General features: G+C 43.3%; 1 protein-coding gene across 11 annotated transcripts in view; it reads left to right on the top strand.

Annotated features, from left to right (window-relative positions):
- LOC135224515 (E3 ubiquitin-protein ligase MYCBP2-like) overlaps positions 1 to 26,335 on the top strand; it is a 1,655,355-nt gene that overhangs the window by 738,932 nt on the left and 890,088 nt on the right. The window lies entirely within an intron of this gene.

The following is a 26,335-nucleotide window of genomic DNA, read 5'->3' as shown; positions in this document are numbered from 1 at the left end:
TTCGAAGAGGACGAAGACCCAGTTCCAGAATCAGAGGGTACCAATTGCTCTTCGGCCAGTCTGGGGCTACTAGAGCTACTTGACCCTTGAACGTCCTGAGTTTGTTCAGTACCTTCAGGAGAAGATTCACTGGAGGAAAGACATAAATCTTCTCCCAGTTGTTCCAGTCTATGGACAGGGCGTCCGTGGCATAGGCCAGAGGGTCCAGGTTGGGGGCCACATAACATGGGAGTTTGTGGTTCGCTTGGGATGCGAATAGATCCACTTGTAGGCCTGGAACCCTCCAGAGAATCCATTGGAACGAACTGTTGTCCAGTGACCATTCCGACTCCAGAGGAACTGATCGGGATAGAGCATCTGCTATGACGTTTCTCACTCCAGCTATATGGGTGGAGGAGAGGTGCCAACTGAACTTGTCCGCCAGGGAGAAGATGGCTACCATGACATGATTCAGATGTCGTGACTTGGAGCCTCCCCTGTTTACACAATGGACTACCACTGCGCTGTCTAAAACTAGCTTTATGTGGGAGTTCTTTGGCGGACGTAACCTTTTTAGAGTCAAGAACACTGCCATTGCTTCCAGTACATTTATGTGAAGCTGATGGAACTGGGGTGACCAGGTTCCTTGAACCTTCTTGAACTGAGAATATCCTCCCCAGCCGCTTAATGAAGCGTCCGTGTGGATGGTAATCCCGGAGGAGGAAACTGAAGGGGTACTGATATTGACAGGTTCTTGACTTTTGACCAAGGGCGTAGACGATTCCGCAGAATCTGTGGGACTGATGATAATTTGTCCCTGGACCTGACATTTGCTCGTGAGCGCCAGATTCTGGTTAGGTCTTTCAGTTTGGCTTTCATCAAGATGTTTGTCACTGATGCAAATTGGAGTGAACCCAGAATCCTTTCCTGGGTTCTCCTTGAAGCAAGTTTGTGTGCTAGAAATTGCTTTACTGACTTCGCTATTTCTTTTCTCTTGGCTGATGGAATCGACAGAGTATGGGAGGATAGATTCCATTGAATGCCCAGCCACTGAAAGTTTGACTCCGGAGTGAGTCTTGATTTTGTCCTGTTTATCTTGAACCCTAGATATTCCAGGAACTGGATTACTTTCAGTGTTGCTTTGCGACATTCCTCGACTGTTGGAGCCCAAATTAACCAATCGTCGAGATACGCTACTACCATGATCCCTTGTGACCTTAGTTGTTGGACGACCACTTCCGCCAACTTCGTGAACACCCTGGGTGCCACGTTCAGACCGAAGGGAACTACCTTGAAGGAGAATGCTTGATCTCCTATCTTGAAGCCCAGATAAGGGCGAAAGGTTTGTCAACTTGCAATAGGGATATGATAGTATGCGTCTGTAAGATCGATAGAGGTGGTGACAGCCCCACGGGGAAGTAAGGTCCGCACCTGCGAGATGGTGAGCATTTTTAACTTGTCGCAGCGAATGGCCAAGTTTAAACGGGACAAGTCTAAGATTACTCTTCTTTTTTGTGAGCCTTTCTTTGGAACGCTGAACAAGCGCCCTTGAAATTTTAATCTGTTGACTCTCGCTATTGCTCCTTTCTGAAGGAGGTCCTCCGCATACTCCGTCAATTCTTTTGATGGAAGTTGAAGGAAAGGTCTGGGTGGGGGCGGATTCGCAACCCAACTCCAACCCAGGCCTTTCGACACAATACTTTGTGCCCATTTGCTGAATCCCCACCGGTGGCGAAGAGAAACAGCCTCCCTCCTACCTGGAAGTTCTCATTGTTGCTGGTAACCTCCGCGGCCTCCCCGGAAGTGTTTTCCTCTATTAAGGGACCTTCCTGATCCTCTCTGACGAAAGGATCGCTTACCTCTGCCTCCCCTACCCGAGCGGTCATACTGCTGAAAGGCCTGGCCTTCGAACACTTGGTTGAAGGCTGGGGAGACAGCGTAAGAGGTGGAAGGTTGAGGCTGGGGGGAAATCACATAGATAGGCTGTGATTGAGCCTTGGAGGTAGAGGGTTGGGCCGCCTGCACCAACGGAACAGCCGAAACAGGCTGGGCGAAGCGTTGCTGTTTCTTTTGGTAAGGCTGGAAACGTCTGGGTTTCCTCTGAGCCTTACCCCTCACTGCTTGGTCTTGGCGTCTCTTTGCAGTGAGACCCCAACGATCCTTAAGGCTTTGGTTAAGCCTTGTAGCTTCCGCCTGGACCTCCTTTACCATTGCATCGGGGAAGAGGTCTGCTCCCCAGATGTTTGATGAAAGCAACTTATTCGGTTCATGCCGAATAGTTGCTTCTTGGAGGACATGCTTCCGACAATTCGTTCTGGCTGTGGCGAACTCAAACATGTCAGACTGAACCGTTTGTGTCAGTGACTTGGTGAGAAGCTTAAAGAGTGGCTCGGAACCGTAAGCAATGGTAGCCACTTCCGTCATGGCCATGGTGTTAATAGACCTGGCTAGCCTAGACTTGGCCTCAAACTCCGCCTGAATGAGGCTGTCCGGAAGTCTAGGCAGCTTCTCACCAAACTGATCCATAGCACAGTCTGGTTTGAGTTTGCCCGCCGAAAAAGTGTTGGGCAGGTCTTCCCACAATTCTCCGGTTGAGGGAAGCAAAGGAGATGTGGTGTCCGCTTCCTTTAGCTGTGGTAACGACTCCCCCTTCTGGGCCGCTGGGATAGTGACCGTAGCGATCTTGGTAAGGAAGGGAAGCGGAGTTCCCTCTTCCATTGTGAAAATGGTGAAGGGACTCTTAAAAGGTTGAATCTTCGTGTTTGAACAATCCATGTCCTCTAAGCACCTGAGCCATTCTCTTTGAGCCTGGTCACGTGAATAGAGGACTGTCTCTTTAGGGACCTTGTCGTCTCGCGTCATGGCTGCGTCAGTGAGTCTGGCGTAGCCAATGAACGGTGGCTGTAGACCCTCCGGGTAGAACTCGAAGTCCTCAATCCTTCGAGTACCACACTCCGGAATTGAAATAAGCCCGTCCTGGAAGGGGGCGTATGACGCCACGCTCCAGGGGTTATTCATAGAGAACGGAGGCAGAGAGTCATGAGGTGGAAGCTGAGCCATACCTGTGCCGAAAGGTGGGGGAGTAGCTAGAGGAGCCTGGCTAAGTTCGGCGATGATGTTATCCTGGGAGGTGATCCTGTCGGACAACCGGGAGAACATCTGCTCCATACTGTTTTTGAGAGAACCGACCAAATCCCCCATGTGTTGTAACAGACCAGCATTGGGATCCAAAGCCGGAGCTGCTGCGGAGGTGGTTGGGTAACTCTGAACAGGTACCAAGGGTAGAGGAGAAACGGCTGACTCCGCCGGAGTATGTGATCTCTCCTTGGAAGACCTACTCCTTGAGGATTTGGAGCCGGACCCAGAAGCTCTAGACCTCTCTGCTCCGGGGTTCGTAGCCGGAGACTTGCGAGATGTTGACGCCGACGAAGTCTTTTTGGACGACGACGACGTCTTGCTCAGGGTTTTCACAACCGTCTGTCCTTTGACCTTAGGTCTTACGGAAGCATCAGGAGAAGTATAAAGGAGCTCAGCTCCTGTAAAGCCTTGGAAGGAAGCTGGAGAGTTAGCAGGAGTAGAAGACCCAGTGGCGCCCAAGGGAAGCCCTTGGGCGTCCAACGTACCTACCTTGACCAACATGTCGTCAACACCTACCATTGGTTCAATATTCAGATCCAGTGTCGCGACTTCCGACGAGATGTCCTGGCCTGGTTCACTCAACGAAGCGGCGAGCTGTTGCTGAATCGCCGCCATAGTCGGGGCTGCCTCTGCCGGGTCGACGTAGCCCGTTGACTTGCCGCCGGGGAAGATTAGGACAGCCAACCTCTTCTCAAGAATGTAGGGCTGTCCCTTGGCGGCGTTCTTGCCAAAACCGCCGACCCAAGCCCTCAGGGTTGCCAGGGCGGTGTCTCTAACAGAGGGAGCCTGGAAGAGAGGGTATTTGTTAGTTTTAAGTTTAAATTTAAGATTAAAACTTAAGTAATAGGTTAGTCTAAAAACATAGGGGATGCGAGATCCCATATAAAACAAGCTTAAGTTTAAAATAAGAGATTAAAATTAAACTTAAGAACTATAACCTTGTAGGGATTAGCGAACGGAGTTGGGAATACTTACCCCGTCTAAGAGCTGGCTCACCAGATCGTAGCAAATAGTGCAGGTCTCGTGAAACCAGACTTGAAGATTCCTGTGCGGAGTCGCGCATGGAGCATGGGATCTGCAGACTTCATGCCCACAGGGGTCCTGGAGCATGGCATTGCATCCTGGATGCTCACAGTTGGTGGTCTGTAAGTGAAAAGATACATGAGCATCGTAAAAGATATCACTTACAGGCTAGAGGCTAAAAGAACTCCGCTGCATGCCGGAGCGCGAAAAAATTTTGGGCATAACCCCTCCCTTACCGCCTGAATAGGCTAGAACCCCGGAGAGATCCGGTGTGAGTAGGTAACGGAGGGATTGGCTTAAGGTAGCTTAAATTAAACTTACTATAGTTTAAATTAAATACTAAACACTTAAACCTAAAGCCATAGAACGTACCGGAGTAAATCCGGTGCGCGGCGGTGTTCGTGTCGCGATATCAGCGCGACGGGGTGGTTAGGAAAGACCAACTGTACGCCTGCAGTTCGCCCGCCAGGGTGAACTAGCACCTTTCCACGTGGATGCCGGAGCTCCGGTAAATAAAGAGCACCAGTAAGCCGGGAAAGGGCGAGAGGGCGAAACAGACTCGAGCTAGCAACGGAGCGACGGAGTAACGACGGAGGGGGGAAGGCCAGTCCCCCCCCCTTAGTCATCCGAGCGCGCCGTGAAGCCAGAGAACGGTCGGGTCCAGTCTGGGTCTGTCCAGCCCCCCCTACTCCCTCCGCCTAGGGAGAGAGGGAGGCAGGCACGGGTATGTGGAGCGAGCGAGGACAGACCAACCCCCCCCCCCCCCCCCCCCGCCCTATATGGAAGAGCGGGAGGAGGGAAAGGTGACTGGACAGGCGCCTGGCTGCTCCGTGATCACGTAGTGACCACGGAGCGGTAACATGCGAATACAATGAAACAATATAGCCTAGGATAAAGCAACCAACTAATCAGAGAGATGCTATAGAGAAGCAACCGAACTGAAGAGCGGAAGCAATAGTGGTGGATACCAATAATACATAACCTAGGCTACGAGAAATGCCAGACGCCGTAGGCTAACCTAAAATATAAAATAACCAAAAATCACTTAACATAAAGAAAGAAAATAAATCAGTAGGAGAGAAAATCCAGGAGTTTACGACTAACCCGAAAGAAAGTCTACCACTCAAAGCTAGCCGGGGCCGATACTAAGAGCTGTGGCTAGGGTCTGGATGGAAGCTGCCTACGCAAGGTGAAGAAGACATGCATGCATGACATAAACCCAGTAGGCTGGACCCCTAACATAAAATAGATAACTAACAATAGAGCGTAAGGAAATAAGGGAAGGTTCTGGGTATGGAAGACCAAGAACGAACCCGCCACGAGGCAGAACCATGCTGCCATGCTTCCGACCAAGAGCCCGTATTTATACCTAAAAAACGGCAAATACTGACTCAAGGACGGAAAAAACCAAATAGCAATAACAACTGATTACTTAACTTAGCTGCTGCGATGGCTGTACGCTCCATGACTGATAAATCCAAGATAGGGGCACAAAAAACACAGAGCAAAAAAGGGCACGTGTGTACGCGGTGCGCTAACTGAAAAGGATGACCACCAGAGGCGCAGCAGTCGGCAGCATGGGATGGAGTAGTAGTAGTTGCTGCCCACTCTGTGGGTCGGCTCCCCTCTAGTGGGGGTTTTGTAGTGGGAGATTTCTATTGGCAAGTGGTTCGTGGTAGTGGTCTCACTCGCCATAGTGTTCATACCGACACCCTCTTGGAGGGTGAGCGAGTCAGTAGTACTGACCTTTTCTTTATTTTATTTATTCTCTGGTATGTGTTAGTACATTTACCTTAGAAATAATGGATTAAAGGATATTTCGCGCAGCGACACGAACTGAGCCCAGAAAATGTAAGTGACTGTGAATGATCTTAGATTGGATCAAGTTTGAGATATAGCTGCACTATTTTGGACCGATTTATGTGTAAACATAAGAAACGTCATTGCTAAAAGAAATGTTTAGATTGATTCATGGACAGCTTTGTTCATTGCTTTTATGGCGCTGTGAACAACAAATAATAAAATGCATGCAAAATAAATGTTAAAATTTTTTTTTTTCAAAAATATTTGTTTTCTATTAAAATATCCCATTTTCTCTAGCATTAGAAAAAAAAGGTTTGCAATGACATAGGAATAACTGAAGAAGATGGAAACAAGACTTGTGCTTATTTAGCATTATTTGTAGAATAAGTGGTAAAAATTAGAAGGAAATAACCTTCAATTATTGGGTAGGAAGTCATTTACTTTATAATGGGGCCTTATGGCGCTGGCGCTCCCCATAAATGCAAATTTTATGTAACATATAAATCAAGAGAGCACAATTCCATTCTTTTGATTATGTTATAAATTTCAGAGCATATTTCTTATTTATTAGGAAATCAGCCATAATTTTTTGCTATTTTATCAACACTTACTTAAAAAAAAATAAAAGCTTCAATCTCCAAGATGACAGAACCAAATTCAATGAAACTTTTACAGCTTGTATAATAATATATATCTATAATTACAGGTATATAAGGTTGTTTTTAAGTGCAAATGTTTTTTGCCTCTATTCAGAGCTAAAATATAATGTTAAGACTACTATGCAGTTACTGAGAGCGGTAAGATTTCCAAATTTGACCTCATTAGTGAGAAATGAAGAGGAGGCACTCCTTTGCCTTGTTAGGGTAACTAGGATTTATTTAATTAGGTTAAAGCCTGTAAAGGGCAAAGTTAACCATTTATTTTGTGGTGTCTGAAATGCAATGTCTTTCTTTGTTTAATATTTGATCAGCTTAGTGCATGAGAAACTGATCCAGATCTGTTACCTTTATTGAAGGTAAATATTTTTCATATTAGAGTGGTTACTACTTCATATAGTTTGAGAAATTTGTTTCTTGAGGATGGGATTAATGCTGAGCAGTAGAAGAGCAATTTGGTTTTTGCTACTCACTACCTCAAAGATGTAGAAATTGCCTTTTGAGAATTGCAAGTCTTTTCTAAATCAAAAGAAAGATCAGTCTTGTAGGTTTCTTTATTTTCAAATTCCATGTGTTGATTTTATGCAGAGCATAAAGATACATCTGATGTACAGGAGCATACTTTATATGATTAGATCCATGTTTCTGTTTAGTTTACCATTATTTGGGGCTTTTAAACCCAGGCACAAGGGTCCCTTCACACCGCACCTGTTCATACTGGCTGATGCTGAAGTGGTTTTCTCTGCAAGGCTGGTCTTTGTAGAGCACATGTGAGAGTCATGCTTCCTGAATGGAATCTACTGTGAGAACTATTTTTATCTAATTCCCTTTGGATCTGGAAAATACATTTTTAACTCGAGAACCAAAAGTCTATAAGGTCTTATCTGCATAAAAGGGCTTGCCACGAGGTAGGAGGTACATCGGTTTTCAACTAAAATGCTTTTTGTCGAAAAATAGCTCCAACCCAAGCTGAATACAAGGGAATTTTGATATGCTGAATATCATAATTGTGAAAATGAGACTTGTATTCGTCACAAGCCAAAGCTTGCTCCACTATCTTATATCCAGCAGTGAATGATTTGGCATTATCACTGTACAGAAATGAGGGAATCCCATATAAATTTACAAATCATAAAAAAGCTAACACAAAGCTATGAGTAGATATATCAGGCAACCACTCCATGAACAGCTCTGATGATCAGTCAAGTGAATATTAAAAGGAACATCTTTGTGTCTTCACCAGCTTCATTAGCAACAAATAGGTGACCTGTAAAATCAACACCAGTGTGCATAAAAGGTTTGACAAAATTAACCCTGTTCTTGGGAAGATTGGTCATTTTGGGGTAACAAAAAGACAAACTGTTAAATTTCCTGCAGGTAACACATTAGCTTAAAACAGGCTTAACACACTGTCTCATCCTAGGGATCCAAAATCCACTAGTTCTGATCATATTCAAGGTAGTTTGCACATCTAGGTGTTTACACTGATTGTGGTAAAAATTGATAATCAGTTTAGTTAAATGTTGTTCCTTACCCAAAAGTACAGGATTTGTGACTTCATAGTTATACTGCATGGTTTTACCTATTCTTCCTCTAGACCGAATGACACCTACGTCATCCAGGAATAAATCTAAACTATTGACAAGAGGAGGAACAGCTTCTTTACTGGAAGGGGTTTGGAGATACTCAAGTTCTGAAGGAAAGGAGTCTCGCTGCATTTCTTTCATCACATACAGCATTCCTTCTTTGAAAGGGTCATTTGAAGAGCCACCCAGACTCTGTTTGAAGATTCGAATGGCCTTGAAGACAAGACCAGCAACTCTAAAGAGTTTGGTAAGGTTTGAAAAATTTGAAATGTTGACAATGGGTTCAGTTATATTACCCATACCTAAAAGCTGCAATTTATTTGCTTCTTACAGGCAACCTAGAGAACTAGTAGGCCAAGAAGCATGAAAGGTCCCTGAATCCAGAAATTGAATTTCTTTTGAAAGTCTTTGAAGGTTAAACCCCTTGTTAAAAGATCACTTGGATTTTCTTCACTCTTAACATATTTGAAATGAACATCTGGGCCATACTCTTTGAGAATATTGTCCTTGAATAACGACACATATTTGATTCTGTTACGTGTGAATACATTCTTTGTTGAGATGGTATCTGTGAGTAACCACTGTAAGACAATTTGTGAATCAACTGCACAAACTATGTCCTTGAATTTGATCCATTTGAAAGAATCAAAGACAAATGGTAAATATTTCAAAGCTAGATAAGCTGCAATGAGTTTAAGGATGGGCAAAGTTTTAACCTTCAAAGGCACTACTTTCAATTTTGCATACAAAATTTAAGTTTTACCATTACTAATGCAGTGAACTACAAATCCATAACAGGATTTTGAAGCATCACAAAAGACACAATGAATTACTAGAATCCTGATGTAAACACTGTCTAGGGAATTTGAGGGAAAACAACTGAGCAAGATCAGACCCATGATTGGCCCATTCACTTTGAGCAGATTGAGGAATTGTTTTGTCCCAGGAACATTTGTGATTCCATAAATCTCTCATCATGAGTTTACCCTTAGTGGTAACAGGTAAAGCAAGACCGACCAAGGGAATTGAACTCTTTGGAAATTTGAGACAAAACACCCCTTTTTGTTGATGCGCCAATATCAAGACTGCTACTGGACAGCTGAATAACATCTTCACCTGTCAGATATTTGTAACCAAGCACTTTCTCCTAATTGTTACCATGAGTCACAAGGGTTGATCTCCTTGCATCAAAACTTGCAAAGCAGTGTTATTTGAGTTCCGGGACCTTAGACAAAATCCACCTTCTTGCATCCGCAAAAGGGACTGTTGGTACACTTCTTTAAGAAGGTCAATTGAATTCCCTGTTACTACAAAATTATCAACATAAAAATTGGACTGAAGTAACTGAGAACAATAATCACTGCAGAAACGACTAGCATGATGTTTGAGTGAGAACGTAGTTCAAAACAAATGGACTAACATTAAATCCAATAATGTCACTCAACATGATAAAATCATTTGACCTGAAATATAGCAACAACTGTACAATATCTCCCATCAGATTAACACCAGCAAAGGCAGCTTCATTCAATGAATGTTTATTGTTTGTCTTGAGAGAACAGTTGCATACTGGATGCATGTTAGTTGTAGTATTAGGGTCCTCTTTGATCCCTGGTCTATGACCTTATCAAAGGTTTGAGGATTCACATCAATTTCCTCAGTGATACCTCCCTTCAACTGATTTTGAAAAACTTATTGATAGGCATCTAGCATACCCTTTTGTTGTAGATTGCTATAGATTGCTAACTACTCTATCCAGAGTGGTTACACCTACTGCATGATTTGATGGAACTGGATCAGTCAAGTCCTTTTTCCATGGGAGATCAACATGATATTTATGATCCTTGAAATTAATCCCCTTCTTGAATTCATCAGCCACTAATAAGTCAAGTTGTGAATGATGATCAACATTATCAGAACACCCCACAGACTCTAAACTAAACATGTTCTCTAAATCCTGTTCCACTTCACTATCAGGAAATAAAGACTCGAGAGGGGAAAAATATGATTTCTTAGGGTGCATAATGAAATTGACAAGGGTTTCAGGCACATTTCCCTTGTACATGTCTACCATGTTGACATATTCATTCTCTTTAGTCAATGGACTCTGACACTGCAACCTAGGTTTGGATTGACTTTGAGGTAAGAAATTTCCAGCATCACCAAAAGGCAGTAATCCTGCAGATACTTTCCAAGCAGAACCCTGACTGCATTTGACTAAACTAAATTCAGGGGAAAAGTTGCAAAAGATCTACCCCAATAAGACCTTGAACTTGAAAACTCTCCTTAAAAGCTAAATCTGATTCAACTAAGGAAATGCCCTCTGACTGTAAATTACTCAAAGCGGCATCCAAATTAGGCACTGAAGTTATGACAAAAATTGACATCTGCCAAAATAGGCATTTGAACATTCCTACCACCAGGAACTGAGAGGTTTTGAAGAAGAACCTAAAAAGGTAATGTCATGAACTCATAGGTAATGTCAGACATGAGATGGGAACTGCATATACGTATCACTAGCAATCTCTTTGTTGAGGTAACTTCTTTGACTGCCCTTATCTATAAGGCACCTAATGGTTTGGTAGGCTTTATCGCCCTGAACTGTCAGTGATGACAGGAAGTAACTAAGGCTGAAAACTTACCTCTGTGTGTTTTACACCCACACAAGTATGAGACTGAATAGTCTGTTTAGCCTTAGAGACAGGACATAAAGGTGAAATATGAGGAAATGCCCTACAGTGCACACAAGCATATAACATCTTTTTAAACTTGCCAGGACATTGATCAGCTAAATGTACTGAACTTGAACAAACATAGCACCTACCTAACTGCAAACAATGTTTCTTATGTTCATCATAATTGCTAAAGGCAGTACAATGGGACATATTATGCTCTACTTTCTGACAAAACTTACAAGTTTGACCACCTTGTTTGGAAACACTTTCCTTTGACTTTGCTGAATTGCTGAAGTTTTCTAAAGTACTGGTATGCTTAGGAATTTTATTTACATCGGTATCTTGGATTTGGGAACTCTTGACTATAGCAGTAGACTTTTGATAATTGACCTTGACAGGTTTATTTGAAAACTTACTCATTTACGTCTTTCTTTTGATCAGGACTTGACATTCCAGCTTTAGAACTGACAATACACATCAGTGTTTTGATGATGATATTATAATGTTCAAACAAATCTACTATGTTGGGATAGTTATTATTGACTTTATGAATCAATTCCCTCTTAATGGAAGGAGGCAGCTTAGAAAACACAACATGACTCAAAAACTTGTGACCTGGAGTACCCACAGTAAGAAAGTCAACCTTGTACACCTTCAATTCATGTACCGTAGACCGGACCTCATTGATATAAGCCCTCACCTTCGTAAAGGTAGGGTCATACTTAGAAAAACCACTAAGCAGAGATTTGAAAATCTCATCAACAATGAATTCTTCATCAAGAAAGTAATTCTTCAACAATTTAATAGCTACAGCATAATTACCATCAGAGACTGAGAGGGTAGCAATAAGCTTAAAGGCATTGCCCAAGAGATAACTCCTAAGGTGAGTGAGTTTGTTGGCATCTGACATTTGCCCACCGTCATTGATGAAATTCTCAAACTGCAATCAAAAGTTTTTAAATTCAAGCTTGCCATCTGACTGACCATCAAACACTTTACATTGTAAACGAGGCAACTTGACTGCCATTAGGTTTCTTACGGTCATTCAAAAGTTTCTGAATTTTACCTACCTTACACCAACTTCATCTGCATACATATACAGCTTGAATTTTAAATTCCTTCTGAACCACCGGTTCTTCAGGAGACATATCACTGTCATAATAAACATTTAAAATTTGTTCATTGTCATTCTCAATTTTTTCCAGGAAGGACTGGATACTTTTCAGTTTGATTTCAAAATTTTCCTGAGGAAGGTCACCCACAGGTGCCTCTTCCAATAGATCAAGAGCAATCGTAACACGAGATTTAAAACCTGCTCACTTCCTAACCAAAGGGGGCAAATCTTGATCAATGGCTTCCGTTGACATTTTGATAAACTAGACTATACGGCAAAAAGGGCTAGAAACTATCAGCCTATAAATAGGCTACACTTAACCCTTAAACGCCGACTGGACGTATTTTACGTCGACATTTTTTGTCTCTCAGGTGCCGACTGGACGTATTTTACGTTGACATACAAAAGTCTTTTTAAAAATTCGCGGAAAAATACTTTTAAGCCTACCAGCCGAAAACTCTTGAATCACGCGCCTTTGAGGATGCTGGGAGTTCACGGATTAAGGTGTTGTTTTGTTTACAATCATTACGCACGCGCGCAAGGATAAGTGCCAAAATTTCAACCTTCGGTCAACTTGACTCTACCGAAATGGTCAAAAAACGCAATTGTAAGCTAAAACTCTTATATTTTAGTAATATTCAATCATTTACCTTAATTTTGCAACTAATTGGGAGTCTCTAGCACAATATTTTGATTTATGGTGAATTTATGAAAAAACTTTTTCCTTATGTCCGCACTGTAACTCTTGCGAAAAAATTCATACATGCGATTGTGGTAATGTTTGCACCATTTTAAAATTAGCTGTTACATAAAGTTTTATATTTTGAAATGTGCACAATTTCATGCACAATACAACTATAAACAACCCATGGCTGTAGCTTTTATCAATTTTGAAATATATTTTCATATAAAAAATGATAAGTAACAAATTTTCAACCTTCGGTCAACTTTGACTACCAAAATGGTCGAAAAACGCAATTGTAAGCTAAAACGCTTATATTCTAGTAATATTCAATCATTTACCTTCATTTTGGTTTAAATTGGAAGTCTCTAGCACAATATTTCGATTTATGGTGAATTTATGAAAAAAATAACATTTTCTGTACGTCCGCGCGGTAGCTCTTCCGAAAAAATCATATGTGCAATTGTGGTAATGTTTGCACCATTTTAAATTAGCCGTTACATAAAGTTTTATATATGAAAATGTGCGCAATTTCATGTAGAATACAACAAAAAATAATTGAAGGTTGTAGCTTTTATCATTTTCGAAATATTTGCAAATAAATCACAATAAATAGAAAAAAACCACATTCGGTCAACTTTGACTCTACCGAAATGGTCAAAAAACGCAATTGTGAGCTAAAACTCTTACAGTCTAGTAATATTCAGTCATTTATCTTCATCTTGAAACAAATTCGAAGTCTCTAGCACAATATTTAGAATTATGGTGAATTAAAAAAAAACTTTCCTTCCCTCCGCACGTGGATTCTCCGCCACAAATCTCCGAAATGTGTACGTCCCATTCTCGGAATATTTGCTCCGTTTCATATTAGGCATTTCATAGAGTTTTATATATGAAAATATGCGCAATTTCATGTAGAATAAAACAAAAAACATTTGAAGGTTGTAGCTTTTCTAATTTCCAAAATAATTGCATATAAAAAAATATATATAAAAAAATTCGACATTCGGTCAACTTTAACTCGTCAGATATGGTCGAAAACTGCAATTGTAAGCTAATACTCTTACAGTATAGTAATATTCAATGATTTGTCTTCATTTTGAAAGAAGTTGGAAGTCTCTAGGACAATATTTAGATTTATGGTAAATTTTTGAAAAAAATATTTGTTTACGTCCGCTCGTTATGAATTCATGCATAATTTGGGATAATATTTTTTCTGTGTTGCTTTTATTGTTTTACAATGTGATATATACCAAAATGATCGCAATTTAGTGTACATTACAACGAAAAAAAGTAACTTGTTATCTTTAACCGTTTTGCGCACAGCGTGATTTGAATACAATTATATATGAAATTTTTTTTATTTTTGCGCTGTCATATATCGTATTATTTATTGTTCTGATAATGATAATTTTTTCTTTTTCATTGCTGATGGGTTTGACATACTAAACTTCAGGCAATGACAAAAAAAGGAGCCAAAAATGAACTCTTAATCTTGAAAACTAAGCATGCTGTGATTTTTAAAAAAATATATTTTTTCCGCTTCCGCGCTCACTCCGAAACACCTCCGGCACACGGGGGACAATTTTTATTTTACCGCTTCGGCGTTTAAGGGTTAACATAACTTGACTGTGCATCAACACAAAGCAAGAAGAATTATACCTAGCCTGTGGGCTATGCATTTAGAACACAGCAAGAAAAATTATACATATACTTGGCCCTACTAGGCTATGCAGTAGAACACAGCAAGAAATATCACTTACACACTTGGCCCTACTAGGCCACGTGGCAAAACAGTGACAAACCACCATACCATATAGGATACACTTAACCTTACTCGACTGTGCATCAACACAAAGCAAGAAAAATTATACCTAGCCTATGGGCTATGCATTTAGAACACAGCAAGAAAAAGTTATACATACACTTGGCCCAACTAGGCTTCACGGCAAAACAGCAAGAACTTAAAAATAATTCAAGGAATTCAAGGAACAATCCACCACCAAAAAATACAAGGTGATACAGTGATGATGTTGGCTGATTTGACATCCTGGTAAATTACCCATGTTCGTGTGGAAACAAAGGTAAACCACCCACTTTTTTCTGTCTGTCGGACGTGTGTGAGCGAATTAACTAAATTTAAAACAATGATGAAGGTGTGAGGAACAACCACGCTCTCGCGTTTTTGTCGAAAAGAAGGATATTTATGTGAGAACTTTTTTTTTCTAAATCCCTTTGAATGGAGCCTGCACTCCCAAATGAATTATGAATCAGTGATTGTAAGTTCACGCTTTCGCATGAATTTGATCTGGAAAATACATTTTCAAGTTAAGAACGAAAACTCCGTAAGGTCTTACCTGCATAAAAAGGCTTGCTACGAGGTAGGAGGTACATCAGTTTTTGACGAAAATTCTTTTTGTTGAAGAACAGCCAGGGATCTCTGTGAATTCAAAACTCCTGAGAATTATGGTTAACTAAATAGGTAGTAGACCCTTGACTCACGAACGCATTGACCCACGTACAACTCGATCCCCGACCAAAATTATAGGTAAAATTTCACCCTTGACTTACGAACTAACTTTGAGATACGAACAAAAAAAAAATGCGGAAAATAAAAATTCTGTTTGGGTCATGAACTAATTTGAGACATGAACATTTGAAAAATGCTGGAAATTTCTGGAAAATAACAATTCACTTTGTTTCACAAACTAATTTTTAGACAAACATTTGAAAAATGCGCGAAATTGCCCAGCACACGTGAGAGCGTTTGAGTTGCCATGGGACCAGCCATCCTCCAGCCGCCCACGCACGGCGTCACCCACGCATCGCTCTTTGTCTCATCTCATTGTGTCCAAGACGTTCGTCAATTCGCTTAGCATTTTTTGCGCTAAAACTTGTGATTTTCTTCATAATGGGCCCTAACAAGAAAGTGAAGAGTGGTGGTGAAAGTAAGAAAGTGAAGAGTGATGGTGAGAAGAGGGTGCAGAGGAAGATAACCATTGAAATAAAGAAAGAAATTATAGAAAAGTTTGAACGTGGTGTTCGCGTGACCGATATCGCAAGTGAGTACAAGATGGCCAAGTCGACAATTTCGACAATTTTGAAAAACAAGGATGCCATTAAAGAAGCAAATGTTGCGAAGGGAGTGACAGTACTAACCAAGATGAGATCGCAAACCCTCGAAGAGGCAGAAAAAATAATTTTGAAGTGGGTACATGAGAAACAGATGGCAGGTGATAGTGTAAACGAGCCGATCATCTGCGGAGAAAGCTCGGCAAGGTGTATCAGAGTTTGCTGAAGGAAACTCCTTCTACTAGTGCCACAAGCCAGATGCTTTTTTTAAAGGCTAGTAAGGGGTGGTTTTTTTTTTTTTTTTTGTAGGTAACTCAAGAGAGAACTGGAATTCACTCTGTAATTAGGCAATGGTTTTGAGGCTGCTAGCGCAGACAAGGCTGCTGCTGAGGCATTCGTGACCGAGTTTGCCGAGGTTCGTGGAGGCCGAAGGATACGTCGCTCAACAGATTTTCAATTGTGATGAAACGGACCTCTTCTGGAAGAAGATGCCCAACAGGACATTTATCACCCAAGAAGAGAAGGCGCTCCCAGGCCACAAGCCAATGAAGGACAGGCTTACGCTTTTGTTATGCTCAAACGCAAGTGGCGACTTGAAACTAAAGCAGCTACTTGTCTACCATTCAAATAACCCGCGTGCCTTTAAGCAGCACAACGTAAATAAGGCCAGACTGCCTGTAATGTGGAGGGCCAATACAAAAGCATGGGTAACACGGAGCTTGTTTATAGAGTGGATTGATGAAGTGTTTCTACCCCTGCGGTGCCTTCTGATCATGGATAATGCCCCGGCACACCCTTCGTACTTGGCTGACTGCAGTGAACATGACTTCATTCAGTTCAAGTTTCTTCCACCCAACACGACCTCTGTTCTCCAGCCCATGGACCAACAAGTCATTAGCAATTTTAAGAAATTATATACGAAGGCGCTCTTCTCCAGATGCTTCCGTGTAACTGAAGAGACAAAATTAACCTTAAAAGAATTTGGAAGAAGCACTTTAATGTTTTTCACTGCATAACCCTCATTGATAACGCATGGACTGAAGTTACGTACCGCACATTAAATTCTGCGTGGCGGAAACTTTGGCCCCAGTGCGTAACTGTCCGTGACTTTGAGGGCTTCGATGCAGAGATTGTGCAAGAAATTGTGTCCATGGGCAACAGTATGGGTCTACAAGTCAACGACGAAGATGTTGAAGAATTGGTCGCTGAACATTCAGAAGATTTGACTGCGGACGAACTTGTTCAACTCCACAAAGAGCAGCAGGAGCAACTGCTCGGGAGCAATCAACTGACGAAGAGGAGGCTGGGGAGGAAGTTACAGATGTCAGCAGTGATGTGATAAAAGCCGCATTGGAAAAGTGGAATGATGTCCAGTGCTTCCTTGAATTGTATCATCCGGACAAAATTGTTACGAACAGGATCGTGAATATGCTCAACATGAAAATTTAATGAGCCATTTCAGAAGAGTTATGCAAGGAAGCAAAAGGCAACAGACATTGCGATAAGTTGTGATTAAACGTTCACCAAAAAACCTAGAAGAGTTTTTGAAAATCTTTCCCCCCCGGAACACGAGATCTCCCCCACCGACCTGGATGGGGGAGGGTTTCCTTCCGCACAATAACCTCCTCCCCACCACCACCCTCCTCTTCTCTGTCCGTCAAGCCAGAAGTCTCGCCAGTCATAGTAAGTGTTCACTTTACAAACTTTTTTATAGTGTTAGTTTACCATTTTAAATTATATTATTAGATATATTAAGGTTTTTTACACTGACTTTTACATTATCTGTGTAAAATAAGGCAAAATATACATAATATATATTGGTTCGTAGGGGTCGAGAACCAATTAATATCATTCCCATTAAACCTTATGGGGAAATTAGCTCCGAGTCACGAACAATTTCGAACACGACCAAGGTCTAGGAACGGATTGTGTTTGTGAGTCAAGGGTCTACTGTAGTTCATTCGTTAGATTTTATGTTACAGTTTGATAATTCTTGAGGATGAGGGAAGCATTCCCTATAGCCACTTGAAACGGCCTTTACTTGAAGACCTTGAAAGTTTTGGTGATTAGCTTGCTGCGAGAGTAATCGTGAAGTGAAGCGATGCTTTCTGGCTCAAGAGTTCTAAGCATGGGTCGTGATCGCCTTAATATTAACTTTATATGCATTGCAAAATAAAGACCTTATTTCTTTGATTCCAACTTGATTAGTAATACTTGCAGACAATTTGCAGTTAGCAAATAAATGAAATTTAGAGCATTTATATTTACTTAAATGAAAAAATTTTAAGTAAATTATTTTTCTGGGCTCAGCTCGTGTCGGCCTATGAAAGGATCCTTAATATCATTCTTTTCTAGGTAAAATTAATCTAAAATTACCAGAGAAAAACAAAATTAAGAAAATGTCAGTAAAACTGACTCGCTCACTCTTAAAAAGAAGTGTCGGTATGGTAATAGGGGCGAGTGGGGAACACTACCACGAGACATTCACCAATTAGAACTTCCAATCAGAATCCCACAGAGAGAGCTGATACCAACGGGCGATGCGGCCGCTACTACTACTACTAGAGGACGCCACGGACAGCAGCGCCCCTAGCGGACATCCTTAATTATTAGCGCCAGCGTTCAGACGCATTCTCTTTGTGCTTGTGCTATTTATTTTTTTTACGAGGAATTTTATCACCATTCATCATGGAACGTTCTGCCATCGCAACGGCTAAGCTTAAGTGCCTCATAAGTAATGTTTTACTGTATTTTTGTCTTCCGGGAACCAGTATTTTCCTTCCTAATAGGTCATATACGGTTTCCCGGTTGTCTCGTGGCGGCGCCATACTGCCTCGTTAAGAATTCCCGGTCCTCCATACTGGGACTTCTTATATTTATGTGCTTACTATATTACGTTCATCGTTTTTTACATCGAGTTTTAGCTAGGTTAGCCCCCTTTACCATTTCTCTTAGTTTGGTATTTGAGGCTATTCTTTGTTGCCAGCCCAGCATCCCGGCTCTTGCTCTTCATCGGCTATCGCTGGCTCCGAGTAGGCTTCTGTTCCTCGGAACAGTTTGCCTCCTCCTGGGCTTCTTTTTCTTCTACTAAAAGTGTCTTTTCCATCTTTACGATGTAAATTTATTCTATTTAGGGTGTTAGGCTAGCCTAGGTGCATGTCCCATGTATTGGTACAGCCTGGTTCACGTGGCCCTCCCACGGTTGTGTTGCTCGCGGCTTAGGCCACTTGCGGTCACGTGTTCCATCGCACCTTCCCCTTCCCCTTCCCTCCCTACCAGGTATAGGGAGGCGCTGGGGGACCCCTTGGTTGTCATGACAACCTCAGTTGCCTTCCTCCCTCTCTCTCTGAGGTGGTGGCCATGGTTCCTCCCAGCGGGGGTATAGGGCGAACCACTCATAGGGTACCGAGTCTCCGAGCGGGTAGTTGTTTGAGAGCGGGGAGGAGTAGGACCAACCCCCCCCCTCTCTCTCTCCCGCCGTGTTACGCCGAGACCCTCCCCCCCCCCTTCCCCAGTTGCTCAGCCCACCTTCCCTTTCTATAACGAACGGAGCCTTCCGTCGCAGCCGGGGCACCTTTGGTTATAGATTACTGGCTCCGCCGCAGCGGGCTGGGGTGGTCACTACTAGTGGTCGGTTGCTTGCCTACTATATCCTTACATCTCTCCCCCCCGCTACCGGAAGGGAGCTTGCTTCTTACCCGGGCACTCTTCTAGTAGACGGGTGGAGAAAGGTTTGATATTATTGTTATTTTTAAGGATATACCCTAATTTTACGATGATTTGTTTAGTTTTAATTATCATATTTTACCATCCCCGCCATTATTCGTCGTGGTTTTCCTTTTACCACCACACCTGGTTGGATTCTATCTCTTGTCTCCGCCGCCAGCGGAGCAATAGCCTAGGACAACCAACCATCTTGTTACCACACGTATTATGGCGGGGGCTCTGGTTTAATCTAACTTTCTCGCTCCGGCACCAGCGGAGCAACTGTTAGGCTGTAAGTCTCCTGATACTCATGTATCTTTCCACTTACAGGCTACCAACTGTCAGGTCCTGGGATGCAACGCGACGTTGTACGACCCCTGCGGCCACGATGAGTGCAGGTCTAACGCTCCATGTGCCACGCCATACAACGATATGATCGTCTGGCACCCGGAAGCCTGCGCCATCTGCTACGACCTAGTCAGTCAGCTGTGGAGGGGGTAAGTCGATTATAGGCTTTCTTTATCATTTTACTAACAACTCTTAGACATAAGTTTGTTAACCCTGTTCCGCCATTAGAAGCTCATCTCACCTTTTCTTTCAGGCTACTGGTGTGAGGGAGGTCGCCCTTGCTACCCTGAAAGCGTGGGTGGGGGGGCGGCTTCGGGAAAGAACGCCGCCAAAGGCCAGCCTTACATCCTTGACAAGAAGCTGGCCGTCCAGATCTTCCCCGCGGGCAAGTCAACAGGGTATGTTGACCCCTTGTCCGCAGCCCCTCTCATAGCCTCCATCCAGCAAGAAATGCAGCAATCTTTCGGGGGGGGTCGTAGCCACAGGAGTCGGTCCCGGACGTCGCTACCTGGACCTCAAACATCGAGCCTATGGCGGTAGGGGCAGAGGATTTGTTGGTTGAGGTAGGTGTGTCGGGCGCCCAAGGTCTTTCCTTGGGCGCTCCTGGATCTTCTCCTGTCCCTTCTTCAAGCGCTTCTTTCCAAGGCTTTGTGGGATCTGAGATCCCTACCCGCTCTCCCGCTCTCTCTGTACCCCCAAAGTGGTGAAGGGACAGAGAGAACCGAAGACCCTAATTAAGACGACTTTTAAGAAGTCATCTTCGTCTTCTTCGGCTAAGAAGTCTTCGACTTCTTACGCTGACGCGGTGAAGGCCAAGCCGAGTCTCTTTTTACTCAGAAGAGCTCTAGAAGCAAGGCTTCTAAGGAGAAGGCTCGCGCTCCCGCCGAGCCAATGCCTTCTCCGGCCTCCACCGCATCCACTCCGGTAACGCCGGTGGGAGGAGCGGGACCCAGCACCTTTGATCCCACTGCTTTCTCAGCAGTGGTGATGCAACAGGTGGGCGAGATGGTCGGCTCTCAAGTCTCCGCCCTGGGGACGAAATTTGAGCAGATGTTCGCACAACTGTCGAGCACTCTGTCTCAATCGGGCCAGTCCATCCAAGATCTCTCTAACAGAGTTAGAGAGAATGAGGACCGAGTAGCTGGGTTCTCTCAGGTCCCCCTTCCAGTCTCCCCAGTGCCAAGTGCTGGTATTTTCCAGCTCCCGCCATACGACTCTCTGCCAGCTTTCTCTATGGAGAACCCATGGAGAGTAGCCGCTTACGCTCCATTTAAGGATGGTATGATCTCTATCCCGGAGTGTGGAACTCGAAGGATTGAGGACTTCGAGTTTTATCCTCCGGGTTTGACGCAGCCTTTCATCGGCTATGCTAGGCTGACTGTAGCGGCTCTTACTAGGGAAGACAAGATCTCTAGGGAGGATGTTCTCTACAGTAGGATCATGCCCAACGGGAAGTGGGTTCACTGCCTTGAGGGACTGGGAGTGCACAAACACCAAGCTCCAGGCCTATAAGAGTCCTTTCACTATTTTTGCGACGGAAGAGGAGGCTTCTCTTCCGTTCGCTACAAAAACAGTAGAGAGGACTCTTCAGGCAGTCCTCAAGGATGAGCCCATGCCACAGCTAAGGGAGGCGGAGTCTACTTCTCCGCTCTTCCCAGCTTTTGGAGAATTGTGGGAGAACTTGCCAGCCACGTTCACGCTTGGCAAGCTCAAACCGGACTGCGCCATGGACCAGTTCGGCGAGAAGCTTCCAAGGCTGCCTGATTCCTTGATTCAGGCGGAGTTCGACGCGCGAACTAGGTTTGGCAGGTCCCTCAATTCACTGATTCATAACGGAGATGGCTGCTCTCTCGTATGGTACGGAACCTCTGTTTAAGATCTTGGCCAAAATCCCAGCTTCAGACGGTTCAGACGGATGCTTTACGACTTCTTCCAAGCTAGGAGGAATTGCCGAAAGCACGTTCTGCAGGAGTGCACTATTAGGCACGAGCCTAATAGACTCCTTGGCTTCTAGCATGTGGGGAGCGGATCTCTTCCCAGAGTCCGCTGTAAATGAAGTACACCACGAGGCTGCTAGGCTCAACCAGAGCCTTAGAGCTAGGTGGGGTATTTCATCCAAGAGGAAGCAAGAATCCGTCCCCACTGCTGGTAAGAAACCAAAGAAGTCTGGTAAAAGGTTCCAGCCTTACCAGAAACACCAGCAACAGCAGCAATTTGTTCAGGCCGTCCCGGTTTACCCACAGGGACAACCTGCTAGTTCTAAACAGAACCAGCCCATCCTCCTGCTGTCTCCTCAATCACAACCTTCGACCTCCTACGCACTCTCGCCGGCCTTCAACCCTACGTATGAAGGTCAGGGCTACCCTCCCTTTAACAAGCAATCGAGAGGTAGGGCGAGAGGCTACTTTCGCCAACGTGGCGCAGGAAGGGCGACAAGGAGCAGGCAGTTCAGAGGAGGGCGTGGTGGTCAACCCGCCCATCAACAATGAGGCTCCCCAGGTAGGAGGGAGGCTGTTCCTCTTCCGTCACAGGTGGGGTTCAGCAATTGTGGGCACAGAGCATAGTGTCCAAAGGATTGGGTTGGAGTTGGATCAAAGATCCTCCTCCAATCAAATCATTCCGCCAAATACCATCAAAGGAATTGACAGATTACGCGGAGGAACTCCTTCAGAAAGGAGCTATTGCGAGAGTCAAGCATCTAAAATTTCAAGGTCGCTTATTCAGCGTGCCAAAGAAGGCTCAACAAAAGAAGGGTAATCTTAGACTTGTCAAAGCTAAAACTCTTTCATTCGTTGCGACAAGTTCAAGATGCTTACCCTCTCGCAAGTAAGGACGTCACATGCTCCATCGATCTTACAGACGCATACTATCATATCCTTATAGCCAGACACTTCCGCCCATTCCCTAGGATTCAGGCTAGGAAATCAGACATTCTCATTCAAAGTGATGCCCTTCGGTCTGAATGTAGCCCCCAGGGTATTCACGAAAATAGCAGAAGTGGTTGTGCAGCAATTGAGAACTCAGGGAATCATGGTAGCAGCATACCTCGACCGATTGGTTGATCTGGGCACCAACTGTCGAGGAATGTCTCAAAGCCACCAAAAAGGTAGTTCACTTTCTGGAACCATCTGGGGTTCAGATAAACAAAACGAAATCCAGACTTACCCCGGAGTCTTCGTTTTCAGTGGCTGGGAATCCAATGGGATTTGTCTTCCACAATCTGTCAATTCCAGTGGCCAAACGGAAGGAAATAGCAAAATCTGTCAGGCAATTTCTCAAATGCAAACAAACATCAAGGAGAAACCAGGAAAGAATCCTAGGGTCCCTTCAGTTTGCTTCGGTAACAGATATCCTCCTGCAAAGCAAGGCTAAAAGATATAAATCGAGTTTGGCGATCGAGAGCAAACACCAAATCTCGAGACAAGTTGTCAGTAATTCCACAGATCCTTCGCAATCAACTCCGTCCCATGGTCAAAAGTAAAGACTTGTAGCCAAGCGGGTACCCCCCTTCAATATCCCCTTCCAGTGTTAACCATTCACACGGATGCCTCCTGTCCGGGTGGGGGGGATATTCTCAGTTCAAACAGGTTCTTCAGGGGACTTGGTCAGTTCAATTCGCAGCTCCACATAAAAACGTTCTGGAAGCAATGGCAGTATTTTCTTACCTTGAAGAGACTGCTTCCCCCAAAAGAAAAAGTCTCATCTAAGGCTAGTTTTGGACAGTGCAGTGGTAGTTCATTGCATCAACAGAGGAGGGTCCAAATCCAAGCATGTGAACCATGTCATGATAGCCATCTTTGCCCTAGCAAACAAACACAAATGGCATCTGTCCGCCACTCACCTGGCGGGGGTAAGAAATGTGATAGCAGACGGCTTTGTCCCGGTCAGTTCCTCTGGAATCAGAATGTCCCTATACGACGGTCATAATTCCAGTGGATATGCCGGAGAGTCCCAGGTCTCCAAGTAGATCTCTTCGCCTCACAAGCGAACCACAAGCTCCCTTGCTATGTGGCCCCCAACCTGGACCCTCTGGCTTATGCCACGGACGGACGCCCTGTCGTTAGATTGGGATCAGTGGAGAAAAATTTATGTTTTTCCTCCAGTGAATCTTCTCTTGAAAGTCTTAAGCAAGCTGAGGACTTTCAAGGGAATAGTAGCTCTGATTGCACCGGACTGGCCCAAGAGCAACTGGTATCCTCTTCTTCTGGAATTGGGTCTCCGACCTCAACGGATTCCCAATCCCAAGCTGTCACAATCAGTACAAATGAGGACTGTGTTCGCTTCCTCAGGAATTCTTCAGACCCTAACTTTATGGACTTCATGAAGTTTGCGGCTAATAAAGATGCTAATATTGATCCACAAAATATTCTCTTCCTAGAATCAGATAAGAGAGAGTCAACTATTAGACAATATGACTCAGCTGTTAAAAAATTAGCATCCTTCCTGAAAGAATCAAACACTACAACCATGACAGTTAATCTAGCTATATCCTTTTTCAGATCCTTGTTTGAAAAAGGTTTAGCAGCTAGCACTATTACTACTCATAAATCGGCTTTGAAGAAGATCTTTCAGTTAGGTTTTCAGATAGATCTGACTGAATCTTATTTCACGTCTATTCCTAAAGCCTGTGCTAGACTTAGACCTTCTCAAAGGCCTACTGCAGTTTCATGGTTCTTAAATGATGTCCTCAAACTAGCTTCAGATACTGACAACTCGTCTTGTACATTCATAATGCTTCTTAGAAAGACATTATTCTTATTAAGCCTAGCTTCAGGAGCTAGAATTTCAGAACTGTCGGCTCTATCCAGAGATGGGCGGGTCATGTGGAATTCCTCCCCTCAGGAGAAGTTCTGCTTGCTCCGGATCGTAGTTTTTTGGCTAAAAATGAGGATCCTCTTGCAAGGTGGGCCCCATGGTTGGAAAGTCATCCCACTTCCCCAAGACCCTTCTCTCTGCCCAGTATCAACTTTAAGAGCCTTTCTATCTCGTACATCCTCAAGATCCTCAGGTTCTCTCTTCATGAGAGAAAAAGGTGGTACTTTTGTCAGTAAAGGTATTAGACAACAAATCCTTTACTTCATTAAACAAGCCAATCCTGATTCATTCCAAAAAGCACATGACATCAGGGGAGTAGCCACCTCAATTAATTACTTTCAACATATGAACTTTGAGGATCTTAAAAAGTATACTGGATGGAAATCTCCGACAGTCTTTAAACGTCATTATCTAAAGTCCTTGGAATCTTTAAAATTTTCAGCAGTAGCAGCGGGAAACATTGTTTCTCCTGATACTGTATAGTAGTCGTAGTATAGATCCAGGTCTCCTTTCTACCTACCTCATCCAACATGCCTCACCCTATCGCCATGCTACTCGGATATCCTAGCCTTAGCCGCTGAAATCATACTAGTGGATTGTCCCTTATTTTTTGCTAGGGACATCCACACTTGTACTGATAATGTACTTCAGTGTACCTACCCTTATTTTTATGCTAGGGTAGGACACAATGTGTTTGTATATTTTGTAAATAATTTATCTAAGTAAATCTATTTTGTTAAAATTACACTGCATTATTATAATTTACTATGTTTACTGTAATTTTAAGTACTTTACATTACTAACTTTCTTTATGTTACTGTTTAGAATAAGTTAGCTTAAGTACTTAGTTTATATGCTGTAATTGATTTACTTATATTATATCCCTCATTTTACAACTGCTTTTCATTTGTCCTTTTTTCCCATCTTGTCTGTTTCTCTGGTACTCTTTCATAGGCCGACACGAGCTGAGCCCAGAAAAGGGATTTTGACGAAGGAAAAAACCTATTTCTGGGTGATTGGCTCGTGTCGCCCTATGAAACCCACCCTGTATTGTTTGCCCCCCCATGCAGGACAAGATGTTTTTAGATTAAGGATGTCCGCTAGGGGCGCTGCTGTCCGTGGCGTCCTCTAGTAGTAGTAGTAGCGGCCGCATCGCCCGTTGGTATCAGCTCTCTCTTGTGGGGATTCTGATTGGAAGTTCTAATTGGTGAATGTCTCGTGGTAGTGTTCCCACTCGCCCCGCCCCTATTACCATACGACACTTCTTTTTAAGAGTGAGCGAGTCAGTTTTACTGACATTTTCTTAATTTTGTTTTTCTCTGGTAATTTTAGATTAATTTTACCTAGAAAGAATGATAATTAAGGATCCTTTCATAGGGCGACACGAGCCAATCACCCAGAAATAGATTTTTCCTTCGTCAAAATCCCTTAAAATTTCTCACACAACCTTCTGGGCAGCATTAATATCCAGGAAGGATTCCAGATCAAATAAGTGTTTGGGGTTTCATGCAAAAACTTTTAACTCACTTGGCTAAGTGGATTTTGTCTAGCTGCACTACCCACCATCCGATTTTGTAGGAATTGTCCTTCTTTAAACAGTAGGTAAGATTGCATTCTAAATAAAATAAAATTTTATAATAGAATTTTTTTTGGATACTGACTGTTAAAGTAGACCCCACCCAACCAACCCCCACTACTTTTTGGGCTGTCAGGAAGAATTCTGATAAAGCACTAAAATA

The sequence above is a fragment of the Macrobrachium nipponense genome, chromosome 12, assembly GCF_015104395.2.
Source record: "Macrobrachium nipponense isolate FS-2020 chromosome 12, ASM1510439v2, whole genome shotgun sequence".
NCBI lineage: Eukaryota > Metazoa > Arthropoda > Malacostraca > Decapoda > Palaemonidae > Macrobrachium > Macrobrachium nipponense.
The sequence above is the reverse complement of the archived record's forward strand: the minus strand, read 5'-3'. Positions and strand labels throughout refer to the sequence as shown.